The sequence below is a fragment of the Amblyomma maculatum genome, chromosome 4 (assembly GCF_055883805.1).
Source record: "Amblyomma maculatum isolate TAMU_Amacu chromosome 4, ASM5588380v1, whole genome shotgun sequence".
NCBI classification, from domain to species: Eukaryota; Metazoa; Arthropoda; class Arachnida; order Ixodida; family Ixodidae; genus Amblyomma; species Amblyomma maculatum.
In genome coordinates this window covers 141434232-141444646 of record NC_139347.1, presented here as the reverse complement: position 1 = coordinate 141444646, position 10415 = coordinate 141434232, and the positions used below count along the sequence as shown (strand labels likewise).

Below are 10415 nucleotides of genomic sequence, written 5' to 3'. Positions count from 1 at the left end.
GACATAAAGGCTAGCAATTGGGCTAGTTCGAAAAGCACCCGTGGCGAGGCGAAGGCCGAGGTGGTGCACGGGATCAAGCAATTTTAGAGCGGAGGATGACGCGGACCCATAGACCATCGAGCCATAGTCAATGCGTGATAGAACTACACTATTCAGAAGGCTCAGAAGGCAGTCGCGGTCTGTGCCCCATGAAAGGTGAGAGCGGATTTTTGCAGATTCATTGCTTTGAGACACTTCAGTCGCAACTGTTTTATGTGGGCAATGAAGGAAAGTTTTTCATCAACAACTACGCCAAGAAATTTATGTTCCTTTTTAAGGGCTAGGCTCTGACCATTCAATGTAATGTTAGGGTCGGGTCTGACACCACGCTGCTTAGAGCAACGTTTATAGATACTTTTTTAGTTCCATAACTCCCCCTCTGAAAGCGGGCGCTGCTTGTACAGGGGCGCTGAGAGGGCGCTTCAGTCGAGGGTTGCGCTGCCTCAGACGCGCGCCCCAACTCCTTTCCTGCAGTTACTCGTTGGCCTGTGCGCGTGGTTGTCGTTGCTTTTTTTTGTCCGTTTTTCCCTGTGCGCTCGGCGAACACGTGGACCGCATCAACAACAACAGTGCACTGAAAACAACGAACGGCTGCTTGCCGTGAGGCAGCTTTCAAGTGCGACAATGCCGACTTGTTTCGTGCCCGGCTGTACCAGCGGGTACAAGAACAACCCGGAGAAACGTCACTTTTTTGCGCCGCCATCTGATCCGCAGCTACTCGGAAGGTGGGTGCAAGCTATTCCGCGCGCAGACAAAGGGCTCAGCAAGACCTGCAAGGTGTGTGACGGGCATTTTGTGCCAGATGACATTGTTAAGACCTACAAGCATGTCATTGACGGCCAGATTGTTGAGATGGACCGTGGGTGTTGGGCGTTGAAACCTGACGCAGTTCCGTGTCGATTCCCGAACGTTCCTAGCTATTTATCAAAAGATCGCAAGAGGCGGCGGTCGCCAAAAAACAAAGATCAAGCGTACAAAACAATGCGGCGCCTGCTATTGCCCCATTTGAGGAGTCCCACCTAGAGGTCCCAGCCGAGACATTGCCTGAGGGCGTGCAAAACATTTCTTTCGCACAGTTTCTGGAAAAAAAACACGTCAGTACAGCTCCCGAGAAACTGGAGAATGGCGGCCCTTGAGGAGGAGGCGGGCAAGTACAAAGAAGTTGTATTTTACGACGCAGGAATGAAGGGAGGTGTTTACACCATCCTGAAAAATGTCGTGTTCCGTGAGGACCCGACTTACGCTGTCCAAGCAAATGGAAGACTGCTGCACAAGTGGAATGCTGACATTCGGTTTTTTCTTTGAAAGATGTCGAGGCAATTTTGCAGATTGTGCACACAAAGCAATTTTGCCGTGGTTGCTCTGACATCGATGTCGCCAACCGCAGCAGTGTGACCCAAAATGCTAGAAGCACGCTCCATCACAAAGACTGTGCTGTTTTGACTAGTGCAGACAAAGAAACATGCGCGATGTGCATCAACTTGTCAAAGTGCTTGAAGAGAAAGAGGTCTACACGACCGAAGAAAAAGGTGCCTGTGGCAGCAAGTGTGCTGCGCAAGCGATTAATTCGTGCCACTGCAGCACGAGAGCGAAAAAAACAAGATGTAAAGCGGCTGAGCGAAAAGCTGAAAAATGCAGTGACAAAGACTCTGGATGACATCACCAAAGATTTGCCAGAGATGCAAAAAATGGCCCTCCGCACAGCAGTAATGCAGCAGGTAGCAAAATCTCCTCGAGGTCACAGATAAGCAGCCGACTGGCTCATGGTCTGCTTACTCTTGCGGCTAACAAGCCCAAAGGGTTACAATGCCCTTTCTAGTATGAAAGTTCTGCCCCTCCCAAGTACGTGCCGTCTCGTGCAGCTGCTTAGGGGTCTGCCATGTGAATATGGTTTGAATAAATTTGCCCTCGAAAGCATTCAGCTGCAAATGACTGGAAAACCAGAACAACAAACCTATGGATGTATAATAATTGATGAGGTGAAGTTGCAAGAAGCAACTGAATTCAACCGAACATCTTACAAATTCGATGGATTTATTAACTATGATGATGTTGCCAAAGGGGATGCTGGACAACTAGCAGACCACGCTTTACTAGCAGACCATGGACAACTAGCAGACCATAATTTTCGACCACATGGGATCCTTGAACGTGTACCTATATTGCACAGTGCATGGGCCTCTTGAGAGCATTTCCCCTACACCGGAATCGAACTCGCGGCTTTCGGGACAGTAGCCTCGCCCACTGATACACAGCGGCGGGGTTTCATTTTCGCTAATATTGCTGCAATAAAACCAAGCAATTTTGCGCGAAACGCGCGACACTGCAACCTGTCGCGGAAAACTATTTTGGCGGATATTTCGAATCCATTGAAGTAGCAAGGTTCAATTCATCTCATGCGAAGCAGACTAGAAACATGCACTTCGTCATTGCACAAAACGGACCCTTCTTGCACTGCTCAGAATAGCGCCCCTAAGATCGAGAATACACTAAGTACACATACGTTATCAAATACATCCGGGCAAGAGCCGAAAACAAAACAGCAGTCACACAACAATGATTCGAAAGCGAATGTCCATTCAAAATGCTGCGCGCTAGCAGACGACACTCAAGCTCCTAGCTCAATCCGCGACTGCAGCGCTGCGGTGGCGGGGACGGCGACAGGCCGCCTGCTCCCTACGGGCGCTGCGAGGAGTTATGGAACTAAAAAAGTATCTATAAACGTTGGCTCAGAGAAAAGTACACAAACACTTATTTCGGAGTTAAATTTAAACCCATTGTCACCAGCCCACCTGGACAATTTGTTAACACCCAGCTGAATCTGTCATTCACAGATGGCCAAGTTGCAAGATTTGAAGCTTATCTGGATGTCATCAACATATAGAGAGCAAGAAATGGTTTTTGGCAACACACTTTTTAAAGAGTTCATTTTGACTATGAAAAGTGTGCAACTGAGACCACCACCTTGAGGGACACCATTTTCCTGTATGTACTGCTTTGAGTATGCATTGCCAACACGAACTTTGAAGGATCGTTCAGACAAGTAACTTCGTATTGTATTCATGTTTCCTGTGATACCAAGAGAGGAGAGGTCGCGGATGATACCATAGCGCCAAGTGGTATCATATGCTTTTACAAGATCGAAAAAGACAGATAACCAATGTTGTTTGTGTGCAAAAGCATCCCTTGCATATGACTCAAATGCAATGAGCTGATCAGCTGTTGACCGCCCAGCTCTAAAACCAGCTTGGTTTTGATGAAGAAGACCATTGTATTCAAGGAAATGTAGAAGGCGGCGATTTACCATTTTTTCAAAAAGCTTGCATAAGCAGCTGGTTAGAGCAATAGGCCGATAACTGGCAGCAAGAGTGGGTTCTTTTTCGGGTTTTAATATCGGGATAATGATCGCTGCTTTCCATGCTTTAGGAAAGCGCCCTGTGGCCCATATTTTATTATACAGGCAGAGTAGGGTGTCAAGCGTGTCCGTATGCAGGTGTTTGAGCATTCCATATGTGATCCTGTCAGGACCTGGTGCTGTGTTCCCACATGTGCCAAGTGCAATCTTCAGCTCCTGCATGGTGAAAGGGCTATTGTACGCTCCTGTGCACGATCTTTTATCACATATAGGCTTCCTCCTCAGTTACCTTGTGCTGCAAAAAGGAATCTGCATAGTGCGCTGAGCTGAATACATATTCGAAGTGTTGCCCTAGTGTGTCTGCTTAGTGTTCAAGAGAGTCACCACTGGTGCTGACAAGGGGCGTTGGGATTGTGCTATATTCTTTGAGTGCTCTTATTCTGTTGTATCTCGGGGGATGAACTGCAAATAATGATTGATGACCTAGACAGGAAAAGTAGAAAGGTAGGCTTGAAAATCAATATGCAGAAGACTAAGGTAATGTTCAACAGCTTCGGGAAGGAACAGCAGTTTACATTAGGTAGCGAAATACTGGAAGTAGTAGGCGAATATGTCTACTTAGGACAGGTAGTAACCGCAGACCCGGACCATGAAAAGGAAATAACAAGAAGAATACGATTGGGATGGAGCGCATTTGGCAAGCACTCGCAGATTATGACTAGCAGCTTACCGGTATCGCTCAAGAGGAAAGTATACAACAGTTGCATCTTGCCTGTACTCACCTATGGGGCTGAAACGTGGAGGCTAACCAAGAGAGTTCTACTTAAGTTGAGGACAACCCAGAGGGCTATGGAACGAAAAATGGTAGGGGTAACATTAAGAGATAGAAAGCGTGCAGAGTGGGTCAGAGAAATAACTCAAGTTACCGACATTCTAGTAGAAATTAAGAAGAAGAAATGTACATGGGCAGGACATGTAGTGCGAAGAGAGGATAACCGATGGTCGCTGAGGGTAACAAACTGGATTCCAAGGGAAGGAAAGCGTAGCAGGGGGCGGCAGAAAGTTAGGTGGGCGGATGAGATTAAGAAGTTCGCAGGGGTCAAGTGGATGCAGCTAGCACAGAACCGGGTTAAGTGGAGAAATATGGGAGAGGCCTTCGCCCTGCAGTGGGTATAATCAGGCTGATGATGATGATGATGATGATTCTGTTGTATACTTTATGAGCATCAGAATAAGAGTTCACAGAAGAAAGGAACGACGAGCTTTCTCGCTTGGAGATGCGTCGAACACGTTTGCCATTTGCCTTTGCACGCTTAAATCCTATTAGGTTTTCAGCAGTGGGGTATCGGCGTAACTTCGACCATGCCTTGTTTTGTGTTGCACGGGCAGTCTTACATTTTGCATTCCACCACGGCCTTCGTTTGTTTTGTGGCTTACTTGATGTTCGTGGGATGTGTTTTTCTGCAGCATCTATAATGTGCAGGGTGATGCAGAGTTGAGATTCGTCAACGCCTAAGGCAGTAACTGATGAACAGGGCAGAGCTGAGTGTTCCCTAAACATCTCCCAATTGGCCGCATATTCTTTCAATTTCCTGGGACTAGATGCATTTACATTTTTATTGCCTGTGTACTTCACAGAGATGGGAAAATGTTCATTTCCATATAGATTGTCAATAACAACCCACTCTGTAGCTGCCAAGAGCATCGGAGAGCCAATGGCTAAATCAATGGCTGTGTACGTATTATGAGCTGAGCTGTAGTATGTTGGCTGTTTTGAGTTGAGTAAACATGATCCTGAGGACAACAAAAACTTTTCAATTAGTGCACCTCGGAAGTCTGTTCTTGTACATCCCCATAATGGGTGGTGGGCATTAAAGTCTCCGACCAGCAGCCATGGTTCTGGGAGTTGGTCAATCAGCTTTTCAAAATTTTTGTTGCATAGTCTATGATCTGGCGGAATATACAGCGAACATACCATTGTTATTTTACCGAATATTAAGGCTTGTATTGAAACTGCCTCTAAGTCTGTGTTAAGCGAGATGTTTCGACAAGCGATTGACTTTTGTGTTACAATGGCAACGCCACCGGAGGGGTGAGTACTGCCTTGCCTATCTTTCCTGAATACACGATACTGCTTGAGAAAACTTGTGTCTGTTGGTTTCAGATGCGTTTCTTACAGACAAACTATGTTTGGTTGGTGTTCGGCAATGATTTCATATACGTCATCCAGATTTTTTAGAAGTCCTCGACAGTTCCAATAAATGATGCTCTCTGTAGCCATTTTGGTAGGTGTGGAAAGAATATAGAGTAGGGTTAAGACTCGCCGCCCTTATCAGAGGGCTTAACTGGTGTATGTTTTTTTGATTTGAGGCGGTCTAGCAGGCCCCGCCTCTCATTGGCGGACTCCTGCGGAGTCCATGCTCACCTCCATCGCCTCTGGTGAAGGCATGGATGCAGGAGGTTTTTCAAGAGGAACCAAGTCCCTCTCAGATGTCTTTGGTGTCCCGGACGTCTGGGGGAAAGTGACCTCCGGGATTGCAAAGATTGGTGCAGCCGGTGGCTGCTTAGTGAGGAGCCGTGGCGGGAGCACGTCAGCAGCATTGCACTGCATGCCCACCGTTACTAGACGCGGCCTGGCCCCTCTGCAGGCTGCGCCAGCATAGGGAGCGGAGGAAAGCATTCTGTGCTTTTTTCGCGCCTCTCCGTATGTTAAATACTCCAAGATTCATGTAAAGATTATCTGTGGATGGCTGGAACTCTGGTGGGTATACCAGTGTTGATCGGTGTTTACCTTTCAGAGTACTGTGGTCACGATGATGGTAATGGCTGCATACTACTGTGCATCAAAGGTGATGTGTTGCGTTGGGCGTCGCACTAAAAGGTGATACAACTCGGGGACTTTAATGCACACATCCAGGCCCTGGACGGACACCAGGACTGCAACGGCGAGCTTTTGGAGAGGCTGTCACAGGAGCTTTCACTAGAAATCAACCTGCGTGCAGACTGTGACTGTGAGGTCACTTGGTGGGCTCGTGGTAGCCAGTCCTGTATCGACTACGCGCTCGTGTCACCCAGACCCGCCACTCACCTTCGGCGAATGCACATTAATGAACAAGGAGACTACAGCCTAGGGAGCGACCATAATCGCACCAAGCTGTCCTTTTCAACATCTGCTGGTAAAGCTGAACCGATGTATCATCTGCCGGTGGGGGCCTTTGAAGAGATCAGCAAACAATTAGAGGACAGTCTAAAAAAAGCAGAACCCACAAGTTATGGAGAGTATGTAAGGGAGCTGCGGCGGATTATGCGCACACATGAGGCTCGGCGCAGCGCCCACGGCAGAACTCGTCAAAAAAGATGGTGGGACGCTGAAGTAAAGGCTGCCCCCGAAGATCGAAGAAAGGCAAACCGACAACACCGCGCAGCTGTCAAGTCCCTCTCCGCTGATAAATGCCGGATTGTGTGGGATGACTCATAACATGTAAACGGCAGATGCAGCAGGTCGTCCAGCAGAAAATTTCAGAAAATAACCACCGGCAGGAGCTTGCGTGGTCCGCTGCATCCCGACTTCAAAAGTTCTGGTCGTATCTGACGTCTCTCGACCGAAAGGTGCCGCAACAGACGCTCCGGGATAAAGTCACTGGTGCAGCGATCAGCAATCTCCCGCAAAACCTCACTGAGCACATCCGTGGTGTGTATGACGTGCCTTCGCAAGAACCGCTGTGTGAGCAGCTACCATTACCATCACCTACAGACTCGGAAAGTGCCGCAAACGTCTTATGGAAGGTGATAAATAACCAACATTGCGGTAACTGAATGAGTAACGCCCCGCCTAATGGTCCTTAGGGGAAAACAAATGATGATGATGATAATCTGCACCTTCCCTCAGATGCAATTCTGTCATTATTTGCAGGCTGCCCTAGTCACCTCTCAAGTACTAATACTGTGAGAGGAACCAGAGCTGAAGTTAATACGTCTGGAAGCTGCTTCAATGCAAAAAGCAATCAATTTCTGAGTCAATCCATACATTTCACAATGCCGAAGAAGCAGACAAAATCATCAGCGAAGTCAGAAGGAGCAAGTCACAGTTCTGGCACGTAATCGAAGCCAGTGAGCCTCTCACGTTTCTACACATCGTAGAGAATGAAGCTCCGTGGATTAAATATTTAATTTTAGTAAAATCAGACCGAAGTATCATAATGTCCTTTGTGAAGAAGCCGCTCATAAGACTGGACACTAACTTGCAGCCAGAACCAGAGGAGAAATGATAGACGTACTCAAAAACTTCGAGAATTAGGACAAGGGCTTGAATTCCAGTTCCGGCGACGCAAACGAAGACATCTGCAACATTATTCGTCTGCTGTTGAACAAGTTTTTCAAGACAGCAGCCCAAGACAAGGCCAAAGCAATAGAATTCCTAAAGTCCGGTTCCCACTGAGGCATGAACAAAACACATCCGCCCGTGAAGCCGGCTACTTGTTTGCCAAAAACTTCTTTCCAACCACCTTCTCACTCTGCACAAGCAGCTGAGAAACAAGGCAGGTTGCCGGGGTGCTACCTTGGTATGACATACTTCGGCAACGAAAAATAAATGCAAACAGCGTCCGCCAGCAGTGTTTGGTTAGTTCGCTGGCCGAACGAAAATCCCGGCGACAATGCACTATCCCAGCATGCACTCAACCATGATCGATCACTTTTTGATGATTTTCGTGCTCGACAGTACTTGAAAAAAAAAAAAAAAAGCTCCCCTTCATCGCTCTGTCTGCCGCGGTACGGCGTCCTGCAAGCAGTCAAGCAGGGCGCCGTAACCACTGATTTCCACTAGGGGTTACTGGATGGTGCTTTGAGCGTGCCGGCGCATGGCTACCGGAAGTTCTGGTCATGTACCAGAAGATGAGTAAATGGCCCCTGTTTAGATGGTGGTAGGTGCCGTTTCGTCACTATTTTCTTTTTTTCGGCAAGAATGCCTGCTTGTTGTGCTATAAACTGCACCAGCAGACCGGAGAAGTCATCCAGGAAAATGTTTCATGCATTTATGCTCTTTATACAACACACAACGAAAATGCAACCGCTTGTCATGTGTAGAGGTTGTGTTCCTCTTCTTGCACAGGTTTCCCCGTTCTAGCCCTCAGCTGTACCAGCGGTGGGTCGTGAACCTAAAGAGAGACAAATGGACACCATATCCTGGCAGCAGATTCTGTAATGACCACTTCGAGATGTCTTGCTTTGATCGAACGGGAGCAAGGACACGTCTGCTATGTGACGCAGTTCCCACGCCGTTTTCTTTCCCAAAACATCTGCAGAAGGTAGGACGAGCCGCGCAATTGTGGCTGCTATGTGACGCAGTTCCCAGGCTGTTTTCTTAGCCAAAATATCTGCAGAAGTTGGGGCGAGTCACGCGGTTGTGGCATCCGTTGAAGGCGATACATAGGTTCCATAACACATGAAACTGGAACAAAGCTGCGCCGTCGCATTCTCTCGCCCTGGGTGCAGTCGCCGGAATTCTTGTCTAGAATGCTGGAACTGTTCAGGTACTCGGCTTCCAGGACAGTTCTAGCACTGTGGATCGAGTGCATAAATGCACAAGTTGCCTAGCCAATTTCAGTATCTCAGGATGGGAGCAGCTGAGCCAGGATTTCACTTTCTTCCACAGCCCAACACTCCAAAGCTCTCGACAAGCATGCTGATGAATGTACCTGTGGATTTAAAGACCACTACGGTGCAAAGACGACACAAGAAAGAAAAGGATACCACATGCGCACTTTTTTTTGCGCATGTGGCGTCGTTTGCTTTCTTATGCAGTCTTCTTTCTTTCGTAGTGGTTTTCAGGTGAACAAACTTGCCCCACAGGCAGTCATTCTAAAAGACCTGAGGTTTTGCATAAAAGCAGATTGTTGTTCTACCAAAAGCTGGTGCGTGACCTCCTTGGTAGTCTTCTCTCGAATGGCCCGCAGCTAGCAGTCAATTGAGTCCATAATCTGGCCAATTTAAACTAAACTGGCATTACATTGTGAAGAAAGAAATGTCATGAGATGCACACAATGGTGATGATTTTTTGCCAAACTTTTCCCATATTCTGCACTGTACCGTAGGCACACAAATACTTCTGTTATCACACAATTTTCTACATTTGTGTTGTTGTGGCCAGCATGACTCTTTTACTGTTTTGCAGTCTTGGTAAGAACTAAGCACCATTCACATTGCTCTTTCAGAAAACGACTGCAAGAAAACCACCAAAAGAAAGAACCCCAGCTGAGGACACAACACCAGAGGATGATCCAACAACTAGCAATGATGCACGAATTAAGGACAACTCATTTAATGTATTTTTGTCACTTCACCGTAATACAAATTCATACACTTTGGCCCTTCTCGGTCATTATTATTGAGATATTTTTATTAAACAAAAATTATCTTTACGCATTTTGAAAACGCTCATAAAGAGAAGGAATTCTATGCAAAAGCCACATAATGGAAGATTTATGTTTCGTGGGCTGAAATATCATACCAGCACTACTTGGCTGTGATGTTAGTGTGTCGCTAGATGGTGTTTGCTTTCAGCTTGCATGATCTTCTGTACATTGCGCCTGTAGAAGCTTTAACTGACTGTGTTTATTTACAGCTCCGAGAACAGCTACACCGTCTTTGAGTCTCCTAAAACACTAAAGAGGAAAATGGATTCCTGTGTAAACTCAGTCGATGGCGCCAGAAGAAAACTGAAGCTGAGCCTTGAACGAGAGCGCCGACTAAGAAAGAAGGTGTGCACATTTACTGAGATAATGAATGACCTCAAAGAGAAGAACCTAGTTACAGATGATGCCTCTGCAATGCTTGAAAGTTGTTTTTCAAGCGCACCTCTGGATATTATGGAACGCCTTTTGAAACATGAACCAGCAGAAGGTGATGTGTGCGAAGTACAGCCGGGAAAAATGCCCCCTGTGTTGCGCATGTTCGCGCTTACACTGCAGTTTTATTCGACAAAAGCTTACAACTATGTGAGATAAACTTTTAATTGTGCGCT

At 47.0% G+C, this 10415-nt stretch overlaps 1 pseudogene; it reads left to right on the top strand.

The window, feature by feature from the left end:
• The first annotated feature begins 503 nt into the window (after positions 1-503).
• On the top strand, positions 504-2225 carry LOC146193203 (uncharacterized; annotated as a pseudogene).
• Positions 2226-10415: the final 8190 nt, after the last annotated feature.